Below are 12,267 nucleotides of genomic sequence, written 5' to 3'. Positions count from 1 at the left end.
TGTTTTAGGGGGGAGGGGGTGCCTGTACTTGAGACGCGTTTTGAGCAGTGTTTTCTGAAGAGCCATTTTCAAATTGCTATTACTAGAAATGTATTTAAGCTAGCTCCTTCAAACTTTCTAGGCTTAAAATATGATACCATTACTTGAATCAGAATCAGAATCAGAATTCTTTCAATGGCCAAGTATATTTACATATACAGGAGATTATCTTGGTGGTTGGTGCATAGGACATAAAACACATAACATAACAACAAAATAGCAAAAACAAGAATAAAAGACAAATACAGAATATTAAATAATAATAAATAATTGTGAATTGGAATTGGCAAACCCAGAGTCAGTGTGATGCAGGGGGCTTGTTTGTGAGCACCACTGCCGTGGGGAAAAAACTGTTCAGGTGGCGATGAAGATTATGGACTCCCAAGGGTGTGGCTTGGGTATATCATAGTATTCGGGGTGCTTGAATTTGCGCGAAAATTTTACTTTACGCTTTGTTGCAGCATCTTTGAATACCTGTGGAAAGCTCAATGTTAAAGCTTGATGTGTTATTATACACAGACCTTCCTATGTATGCTTCGTATGTTGTATTAAAAAACTGTCCTAATGTGATGAATGGGCTGGAAGATATTAAAGCTTGAAAATGGATGAAAACCCATTTTGTGCCATTTTTGGCATGCTATAGCAAAAAAAATGACAGCATTTACCAACATGAAACAATTTTTTTTGAAAAGATTACATATTTGTTCTTAACATATCAAACATTTGTGATGGTGTTCTGCCTCGTTTTTTCAAAATATTTTTTTGAAAATATGGGATTTTTGTACACGCCCAGCATTCAATGGCCTATGGAAGCACATTCAAATGGTAGCAAAAGGTACATTTATGAATTTGAAAATGGCTCTTCACAAAACGCTGCTCAAAAAGCGTCTTAAGTATTGACACCCCCTCCGCACTAAAACATCCTATTGTGACAAAACTATTGGGAGTAGATAGCTAATATTTGGGACTATTCATATTAAGAAGTGTATGAACAACCTTGAATTTTTTCAGCCAAATCTGAGATGGTTGAGTGGGGAATTTTCCTTAAATTGTCCCGTTTGGCGTGGAATGACCCTATATACATGTAAACATGAGTGTAAATGAATGTATTATCAATAAGTTACACAAGTTCTTTAGCAGCATTAAACATGTAAATGAACGTCTCGGTTACTTACGTAACCTCGGTTCCTTAAGCAGGGACCAGATATAACAGATGGGTCATTACGTTAGTCATGGGTCCAAATCGAAACATTTATCTATTCACGCCTGAAAGGCTGCGATTCGTCCAAGCTCCCTCCTGAGCCCGCCCCCTCAGGAGCTTATAAATTCAGGAGCGCGGACTGAAACTTCCTTGGAAAGAAGACTGAGCGTAGAAGTATCAAACCAAGGGCAACACTGTACACGCAACACTTGTTATATCTGGTCCCTGCTTAAGGAACCGAGGTTACGTAAGTAACCGAGACGTTCCTTATCGCAGCTGGACTGCGATATAACAGATGGGACCGTATATATTCCCGCGTGATAATACAGTGGCAGCCAATCACACACACCAACTTACACATTGCTTTTGCCCTCCTAGAGGTTCATACAGCAGCTGGTGGTGAACATTACAGGGCACATCCTTTATACATAGGCGACAAGGATAAGCGATCCCTCGCCTGTAGGAAAGCAACCCTAGAATGGTTCATTCGCAACGTAACACGTAGACGCTAATGAACACATACATCATTATATCGGTCTCAGGCCAGGGGATTCAAAGATCGCCTGCCTGCAGAATACCTTGTAAGAAACTAGGTTATACCTAGGCGACAAGGATCAGTGATCCCTCTCCTGTAGGAAACAACCCTAGAATGGTTCGTTCGCAACGTAACACGTAGACGCTAATGAACACATCATTATATCATTCTCAGGCCAGGGGATTCAAAGATCGCCTGCCTGTAGAACACCTTGTAAAAAACTAGGTTCAGCCACATCTAACATATAGAATCTAATGAAAGTGTGGCGAGAACTCCTGCTTGCAGCTTTACAAATTTCTTCCACTGAGACTCCTTTCAGTAAGGCCCAGGAAGAAGAGACCCCCCGCGTAGAGTGCGCATGCAACTTCTCCGGGGGATCTAAAGACAAACTCTTATAAGACAACATGATAGCCTCTACTATCCAACGGGAGAGACTCGGTTTTGATAGAGGTCTGCCTTTTGCACGTGCGCCAAAGCACACAATAGCTGATCTGATTGTCTGAATGCCCCAGTGCGCTCTACATAGCAGCGGAGAGCGCATACTGGGCATGGCTTATTCAAACGTTCCTCCTCTGCTGACGCAAAAAACTGCTAATTCAATCACCTGATTGCGGAATGGGGTTGCCACCACTTGAGGTGTGTAAGCAGCATTAGGTCGCAAAACCACTTTGTCCCCAGCGATCGAGAACTGAAGGCACGATGGACTGACGGACAGGGCTTGCACGTCACCAATGCGCTTTGCTGACGCCAATGCCAGTAACAGCGCGGTCTTTAAAGAGACGAATTTCATGTCCACCATCTCCAGGGGCTCAAACGGAGGCCCTGTGAGAGCACGTAACACAACCAGCAGATCCCATGAGGGTATGAGGTGTCTATCAGGCACCCTGAGCCGTCTCACCCCCGCCAAAAAGCGTGACGCTAGCGGGTGACTGCCCGGGGAAATGCCATTGATGCCTGCATGGCAGGCTGAGATGGCCGCCAAGTACACCTTGAGAGTGGAAGCCGCCTTCCCATCATTAAACAACTGCTGTAGGAATTCTAATATGACGCCCAGCGCGCAGTAAACGGGGTCGCGCTGACGCCCAACGCACCATCGTTCAAAACTGCGCCACTTCAGCGTATACAGAGCCCGGGTTGACACCGCTCGGGCACTCTGTATCGTAGCTACCACCGCGTCTGACAAGCCTGAAGCTAGGAGCCTGCTCCTTTCAGGTGCCAGGCCCTGAGACGCCACAGTTCTGGATGGGGATGCCAAACTGTCCCGTGCGCCTGTGATAGGAGGTCTCTCCGAAGAGGCAGCTACCAAGGCTGTTGCACTGACATATTGATCAGATCCGCTACCCACGGCTGGTTGGGTCAGTGGGGGGCTATCAATAACAATTCCCTGCCCTCGTTCGCTACCCTGCCCAGCACCTACTGGAGGAGCGGAACCGGGGGAAACGCATATAGGCGCAGGCTCGGCCCCTGGTGGCTTAGCGTGTCTATGCCCAGTGGGGGTTTGTCGCCCCCTAGCGAGAACCAGAGAGGGCAGCAGGTGTTCTGTCAGCTGGCAAACAGATCCACCTGGGCCCTGTAAAAACGCAGCCAAATCTGCTCTATCACCTGAGGGTGTAGACACCAAACTGCTGCCTGAGGGTCGCCCCTCGATAACAGGTCCGCCCCGTAGTTGAGGTGGCCTGGAATATGAACTGCTCTGAAGGAACGGATGTGAACCGCTGCCCACAGGAGCAAGCGGTTCGCCCAGTGGTACAACGACAGTGAGCGCACTCCGCCTTGGCGGTTTATATACGCCAATGCCGAAGTGTTGTCCGTCCCTACAAACACATGCCGACCACTTCATCTTGGTAGAAAGTGCAGCAGTGCTAGGACGACCGTTCGCAGTTCTAACACATTTATATGTGACACGGCTTCTGCTACAGACCAGCGGCCGTTCACGTATTCCCCCTCGCAAACCGCCCCCACCCTTTGGTGGAGGCGTCTGTGGTTACCACTACGCGGTGCGTCACTATGCCCATGGGGCCTGACGCTGCGAGGAACCGCGGGGTTCTCCAGATTGCCAGGATTTTTCTGCATCTGGAGGTCACCGTTATTCTGCGGTGTCTGTCCTTGGTTGAACTGAGTCTCAAGGAGAGATACCACCTTTGAAAGGCCGCATGCGCAACATCCCCAGAGGGAGAGCGATCGCGGCTGATGCCATCATGCCCCGCAGCCCTTGGCAGCACAAGGACGAGACTGACTGTCCCAGCTGGAACTGATGCATGCATGATCTGATGGCATTTATTCGGTCTTGAGACAGACTGACCTTCATTGAGGTGGAGTCTAGAACCATGCCTAGGAAATGTGCGGTCTGGCCTGAGCGCCGAACGCTTTTTCCTTGTTTATTACAAAGCCGAGTCGGTACAAGTGTGCCACCACTAGATGGCAGCCTTGTATCGCTGCTGCATTTGAGCGGGCCCATCGCCCAAATAGTTGAACAAGCGTAGGGGGCGATCGCTGCTTCCACGCACTTTGTGAAAAACCCTCTGTGCCAAGCCAGACCGAACGGGAGTGTGTGGAACTGGTATGCTATTCCCCCGAACGCAAACCTCAGAAATGACCGATGTCTGGGGTGGATCGGGACGTGGAAGTAAGCATCTTTTAGGTCTATCGTGATGAACCAATCGTTTGGTCTTATGAACTGCACTAGCCGGCGGGGAGTCAGCATTCTGAACTTCAACGGCATGAGCGCTCTGTTCAACACACGTAGATCTAATATTGGCCGATAGTTCCCATCCTTTTTGGGGACCAGGAAGTATCTGTTGTAGAAGCCTGAGGCTGCTTCCTCGGGAGGCACCACACTTATCGCCCCTTTTTGGAGCAGGGAGTCTATTTCTTTTGTAGGAAATGAGACTGTCCCCGCTGCACCACTGATTGGGCTTGTTTTGGGTACACGTGGCGACGCAGTGCATGCGTGCCAGCTCTCCCCGCAACATGTCATGCTGAGCTTTCAGCTGAATAATTGGTCGGGAGTAAAACCCGCTCATTGCCAATTTGCCCATGTCTAGGTCTGTGCCCGCTCTGTCTAGAGAGGGGGTCAAGATCTGAGGGCACACCATCACATTGTTTGAAAAGATGAGGGTGTATGGATGCAGAGGTGGATATGTTGAGGGGAAATTTACACAAGCATGACTTATGTCTGCGCCTATAGGGGCAAAGTTCGTGACATGTGAGGGTTGTGCTTGTGGAGACTGACACACTGTGCTTGACATGAGGTTGCATGTCTTTATGGTGGTGGGGAGTCCACTTCCCCTCCCTTCAATGGCAGGCGATCAGGTTCGCTGGGACCTGTTCACCCCTCTCGCACGGCAGGCAGCAAGCCGGTGTGGGGCTGGGATTAAACCCGCTCATGTCCCACCTACTGATGTCCAGATCTGTGTCCGCTCCACTTGGGGAGGGGGGTCAAGATCTGGAGTGCCATCAACCTCACACATGTCCCTCTCGCTATTGTCCAGCAGGCTCTCCGTCTCCAGCCCGAAATCCACATCTGGAATGGGCTGATTGGAAAGCAGTGAGGGAGCTTCACTGCCTCGTGGTGTGCTGTTACCAGGAGGGAGGGTGAAGGACTGGGATGGTGCAGCGGGGGCGGCTGCAGCAGATAAGCGGCTACCGGACCCCCGCTACCTGTTGCCGATGGTGTGCACTGCTCAGCTGGGAGAGTCTCTCCAATCTGAGCAGGCGTCGGCTAGCCCGCTATCAAGCTAATAAGCTAGGTAGCCAGCTCGAATTTTTAAGTCTATAAGCCCTAATTTGCGGCACTAAGCCAGCGAAGGTAGTAAGACATAGTTTGCGTACCTTCCCAACGGTGACGGCAGCTAGGCAGCAACCCAGTTCGCAGGGTAGTCAGTGGACTAGCCAGCTAACGAGCTAACTTGGTAACTCTCGTCAGACGGGAAGAGGCTAGCGGGTGCGGCAGTGGCTACACAGCGGTTGCCTGACACCACGCTGCCCGGGGCCCAATACGCTTGGTGGCCCTCGCTAGCGTCATGCTAGCGCAGATGTCGCAGGCCGGGTCGTCGCCATTGAGAGCCGCCTCCGCGTGGGCCCTGCCGAGGCAGGCCACGCAACGGCGGTGGTTGTCGCCCTTTTCCCTGGCATGGGTAAGCCTGCCTGGACATATTCTGAAATGAGAAAGAAAGTTAATTTCACGAGCACACTATCACACAACTGAATGTTGGGTAGCAAAAAGCTAGTAGGCTAGTCAGAAACTGAGCCAGCTAACCAGCTAGGATAGCGACTCTACTTTCTTAATAGTAAGTCGAATCTTGTAGCACCCTGAGCTAGTGAGGGTAAAATACCCGATTAGTTCACCAACTCGTAATGAGCAATAAGCACACAAGAGTTTCAGAAAATGAGCGTAGAGATAGATATACTCAGACAGGATACTTCGAGGCGAAGTTTTTAAAGAGGAAGTTTCAGTCCGCGCTCCTGAATTTATAAGGTCCTGAGGGGGCGGGCTCAGGAGGGAGCTTTGACGAATCGCAGCCTTTCAGGCGTGAATGGATAAATGCTTCGATTTGGACCCATGACTAACGTCATGACCCATCTGTTATATCGCAGTCCAGCTGCGATAAGGAACTCAGACTCCATTTGTAAAATGGTAGGTATATGTGCATTGCTACCGTAGACATTCCAAGTAAAATGTTTTTTTAATTATCATTGGTACTTCATCTCTATGTATTTAGAAATGTATTCCTGAGGGGAAAAGTAAAAAACATTTCAACAATGTTGTAATATTGTGTAGCAAGTCGACAAGCAAATAGCCATGATCTGGTATGGTTTTTAAATCTTTCTGTCTCAGCGTGCGTGTGTGTGCTTGCTCGTAAGTGTGTGTGCTTGCGCGTGTGTGTGTCTGTAAGAGATGGAGAGAGAAAGAGGGAGTGAGAGAGTGAGAGTGATAGAGTATGATTCTAGCAGCTGAGCTCTTGATTACTAGTGCCATCTTGTGAAAGATAATTTAAGGTTGTGGACAGTGTCAGTGCAGGTTTGAGGCTGTAGTTAAAGTTAGGGAGCATTACACATAGCAAAAGACCTTTGTGATTACATACATGGCCACAGGCTATTAAAACTATAACTGAGAAACTGTCACAGAAAGAGATGGTTGCATCTTTAAATATGATGTATTTATTTATTAAATATTTGAGCAATCAGCTCTGCGTGTTCATTATTTTTCTTGACCTCTAGCGCCATCTGGTGAAAGCATCACTGGTAATATTTGTCTGAGATCACACAGCTGTGGTTCATTATGCTGATAGTCAACAGAAACATATCACCTGTACCAGTCAAACACATGCTGAAGACTGAATACAATCCTAATTTGTAAGATCACAAAACACCTAATAACCACTGCATTTGTCACAGAGAATATAAAGTCATGATCAAGGATAGTTTTTTAGGACTATCTGTGGTAGTACAGTATGGATCAAAGGTTATCTCACTTCTTTTCCTCATTGAGCTGAATGCAAATATTTCCAATTATCCACAGCAGAACGAGAGCTTGGTTGTCAGTAACATGAGATTAAGATGGATTCAATAAGAAAATGAATAGCACTGACACAGTAGTCCCCTACACACAGGGGATACACTCACGCAGGGGATACAATGATCATGACCCTGACCTCCTTGCCATGCAGGACACAGACTCTATGTTCCCAGCCTAACCCCCATGCAGCACTTCAGTTGATCAGCACACAACATTGGACCTCATTCTGGAATATTTTCTAAAGTGTCTTCTTAAATGTCAATGCGGAAAGCGAATCACCGGTGGTGCACCAACCAGTAAATGCAGACCTAAATTCACCGGTGCAGAGGTGGAGGTACTGTTGCAGAATGTAGATGTGTCCATTCCATTCTACTGTGGCTATATGATACAAATATTCTCGTATTTATTATTATTATAATTATTTTTATCCGAGGTTGTCTGTAGAATTGATTCAGCACAAATGACATGGGTGCAGTCCAATCTGGCCTGTCTAGGACTGCTTTTCCACGTTCTTAAATCCTGTTCTCAGCTAAGAACGAATCCCAGATAAGAAAACGTTCAGGAAGAAATTAAGAAGACATTTCTTCTTAACTTTTTCATTTGGTAAATGTCTTTGGAGCTGCTAAAAGGCCAAAAAGCTGCACCTTCCAAACCGTTGTGTTCTACCTTTGAAAATGAAAGAATAGTAAGGATGTGGATATAATGGTTCTCTTCCGTTTGACTGGTAAGGTAGCCCTGACTGTTATTGCATGGAACACACTGACAGTTGTAGGTGGTCTAACCATAGACTACATTACCCAGAGGTCTCTTATCACCTTCCATTCCTTATCTACCTTTCATTGACTCGGTATTGGCCGCAATCAAGGTCATAAAACTGGTGACGCGTTTTGCCCTTTATCACGGCGGCAAACCCAAAACTCGGTCTCTCTCGTTTGGATTCGCTGCAGTGAAGTCCATCCATCTTATAGAGACACCCTCCCTACAGATGACCCTTCACCAGGACAAAGGACGACACGACGACTCATAGCTTATAGGACTTCTGATCAAAGTTCTAATCTATTTGAAATCGCTAGTTAAAACCTGAGTATATCGATATAATACGCTGCAGCCCCGCAGTTTAATTGAATAGGAGAAGGCGACCGGATCCCTCCTCCCTGCTATTCAAGTCGACGGAAAGAATTCTTCATCCCCCTTCACGACTCATCCCGACCCTCACCAGGCCGTACCAGAGTCCAGTCGACGGACTGATTAAGAAGGAAGAAACCCCGGGCATTCCCACGCGCCTGCGTTCCACGCTGCTCCAAGGAAACCCGCAGAAAACATCTTGGTCGCCACGCAAGAGCGATCGAAGTAAGGCTGATATCTGGGCAGAATTTAGTTTTACATGTATGTTTTAATCTGTGTGATAAGCTTTGTTATTTGATTTCGTTTAAGATCTAAATGCAAACTGTAATTTCACAAGCTACCCGGTCTTTGACCGTTAATAATCTTGCTTAGTTCTTTTGCTAGTTAATTAGATAGGACTGTGCATGCACTATCTCTCTATCTCTTTCTCTCTCTCTCTAACTCCCTTTTGCATCACCACACGAACATATACACGCACACATTGCAATCTCAGTGTTGTCGAAGATCGTAGTATTTGAATTAAGGCCCAACCAGGATTTGTCCTTAAGGCAAAATCCTTTGTTCTAGGCATTCCATACTCGTGTACCTCCCCCCAACTAAAGTTGCGCCTAAGCAAACTAAAGTTTCCTGTCCCGGACCCGCAGCCGCATCCGGTGACTATTCTGAGACACGATTGACTTCGCGCACAGAGCATCCCTCACCTGTGCGCTTGCGCATAGCCTTCCTCTCACTTCCCCCATCTCTCCATTGAGCGCGCGACCGCGTTTATTCGCAACTGCGCATCCCCACACACGCACCCGCTCACACACGCACGCATCCGCTCACACACACACACACACACAGACAGAGACGAGGAAGCAAACGCACCCTCCTCTGCCTTGCTGAAACAGAGTACCTCATTTCACAACTCCACTTTGTGCCTTGCTCGTTTTGTTACTCCAGTGTATTGTGATTATACCTGATTTTATATTACTGTTAATCACCGTTTATTACTTTTAATAAATTGTTTATATTATACTTAAACAATTGTCTTGCCTGTTATTGTTCCAATATTACACTGAAAGCCATTTTCCGCCAATCAAGTACTTCAAATGCCTTCACTTTTCTAGTTGTTTCATAAAGTGTTATAGACTGTGTAGTGATATTGTAGTACTTTAGTATTGTGATACCATACATAGATTGTAGCATAGTGATACAACTAGAACTTTCCATTGTTTAGTAATTTAATTATAAAATATTAAATACTAAATTTAATGATTATTAAATTTTATGAGACTGATTTAATTAACTTAATGTAATAACCCTGGTTTCACCTACATAATTTGGTGCGACCCGTGTGAGGATTGGTATTGTTGGCTTCAGTGGTATTGTGGCAATAACAGATAAGAATCCAACCCCCTGAGTAACTCCAGGACCCTACCAGGTCCATTGAAACTGCCAAGGCGTAAATCAAATGTGGTTTTGAGTAATAACAGTGTCGTGATACTAACTGTTGTAATAACATACTAATTATCTTAACAGTCCCCGTTCTACACGGTAAGTTAATTAGTGGGAGTCCATACTTGTAGTACCAGCAACCACCGGAGACACAAGTACCGTTTGTTACCATAGCAACCTGCACTGTCAGTTGTATTTGTTGTAACCAGAGAGAAACTAGTAATCATTGTAGAACTGTAAAATAACACGGTAGCTATAGCGTTGGTGTAAGTCACAGGTCAGAGGCCCTCACCTGTGCACCTCCCTGGTGTTATTAGACATAACACTGTTGTAGTTTTGCGTTGTGACTACCTGCACTAGCTTGCATTGAAAGGGTGATTAGGCATCAGTGACCACGTCATTAGCTTGCCAGGCGGAGTTCCGTGCCCACACTAGGCAGACAGGATGAGCCAGCAAACCCCACACGCATCAGGAGCTGAAGCTCCTGAGGGCTCCGACCAACTCTTTGAATTGGTTGCGGACCTCCTCAAAATCTCCGCTGGAGAGAGGAGGACTTATAGAGACATGGGCCTAGAATTGTGTCAGGCTAAGATTAACGAGATAGTCAATCATGTCCGCGACCCCAATAGGGGAGCCTTAATCACGCACGACGTGATAGGCAGACTGTTCCTGCTCCAGAACCAGATGTACGGACGGGACACAGAAACTTTCCTTATGGAGAACCAGGCACTGAGTTCTAGTCGTGACCGACTAGATGCAGTCAACCAGAAACTGCATGAGGAGCTCGGGCTCCACAACCAGGCACTGGCCGAATGCTCAGGCAGACTCCAGGAAAGCGAGAGGGCCCACAGAGAAGCTGTGGAGAACCAGGCCATGAAGGCAGCCCAAGAGACGCGCGCCACGGCCCTAGGGGGGGCGAGAGCACCCCCCAGAGAGACAGAGGTAGAATCAGGGTCAGCAGCTAGGAGAGGAGGAGCGTCAGACTCTGACGCGTCCTATTACAGCGCCTCGCGCAAAGCAATCCTCTCCGCTAAACCTAGGCGCCCTGCTGTAACCTCCTCTCACCCTTCCAGTGGCGACAGTTCACGCCCACCAACACCTGTAGGACCCCTAAGGCCACAGGCTGTTAAGAAGGAAAAGGAGAGAGGGAAAAATCACAAAGAAGTGAAATTTACGCACCGTAAACCCCCCTCCTCATCCCCATCCTCATCCTCGTCCTCGGATGACTCTGATGAGGGTAGCTTCTCCTCAGGGAGATACTCCTCGGATAGCTCAGGCAGTGACCGCTCCAGGAGGTCGAGGAGGTCAAGGAAGTCACGGAGAGAGAAGTCCCCAGGTCCCCGCATGCGTCAGCTCGACTCCCTCGCCAAGGACATTGAGCGTTTTGACCCAAAGAGCGGTAATTCTAACATAGAGGATTACCTTAGAGAGATCAAACACTCTCTAGGCGACCTACCTCATGCCACATCCCGCGAAAAGCTGAAATTACTCTGGAAAACAACCAGCAGAACAGTTCACGCTTTTATCGAGACGCAGGCCTCTCGTACCCGCAACAAGTATTCTAGGCTGTGCAAGGTTTTGCGGGAGGAGTACTCCTCCTACACTGATGAGACCTTAGCCACCATCAGTGCCATTCAAATTAAGCAAAGAAGAACAGAACCCCCACGCGAATACTACACGCGTTTAAGACACGCGTACTTCCAAGGCAGTAGCGCCCCAGGCCTGGAAGACAATAAGGGTTTCAGGTCACTGTTCATCCACAACCTCCACCCATGTGTGCGCACCCATGTTGCCCTAACTTTCCAGCAGGGTAAACCCACAATGCGGGAAATTAGGAAAAAGGCACAAATGACATGGGAGACTGTCGTGCGCCCGACAGACCAACCAGAGGAGGAGTCTAGAGTGCTCAGCATTCAACCCACAGCGGGTGACCCTCTAGAGTTGGAGGAGTGTGAAGTGCCATCAGAGTGGCCAACCCAAAAGGGTCCCACTCAAAACCGCTTTCCCCAAAACCAGCAGCAGGGTGGGGAAAAGAACTGGCAGAACCCCCGTTTCCAAAAGTTTAACGGGCAAACCCGAAACGACCTGAATGCACCGAATGGCCAGCAGCAACGCCAGGAACAGCCTTTCCAAGGCAAGGGCAACCGCCAACAGGGCCGGTTTCCTCGTGATTCCAAACAAGGCCGTTTCCCTAAGAGGTCCAATGACCGGTTCAACAATGGACCTCAGCGTGGCCATAGGGATAGGGAGACAGATTCAGGACAATCTGAACCAGAGAGTCATATTTTGTCAGAAATTGATTCTCTGAAAGAGCTCCTGATCAAGATTCAAAAGCAGATGCCTGCTTACCTCACCCCCCTAGGAGGGGGGTCTCCCACTCATCTGACTGAACAGTGATCCCTGGCCCCCCCA

This window comes from Clupea harengus, chromosome 6, assembly GCF_900700415.2.
Source record: "Clupea harengus chromosome 6, Ch_v2.0.2, whole genome shotgun sequence".
Classification (NCBI taxonomy): domain Eukaryota; kingdom Metazoa; phylum Chordata; class Actinopteri; order Clupeiformes; family Clupeidae; genus Clupea; species Clupea harengus.
Note: the sequence above shows the minus strand (reverse complement) of the source record.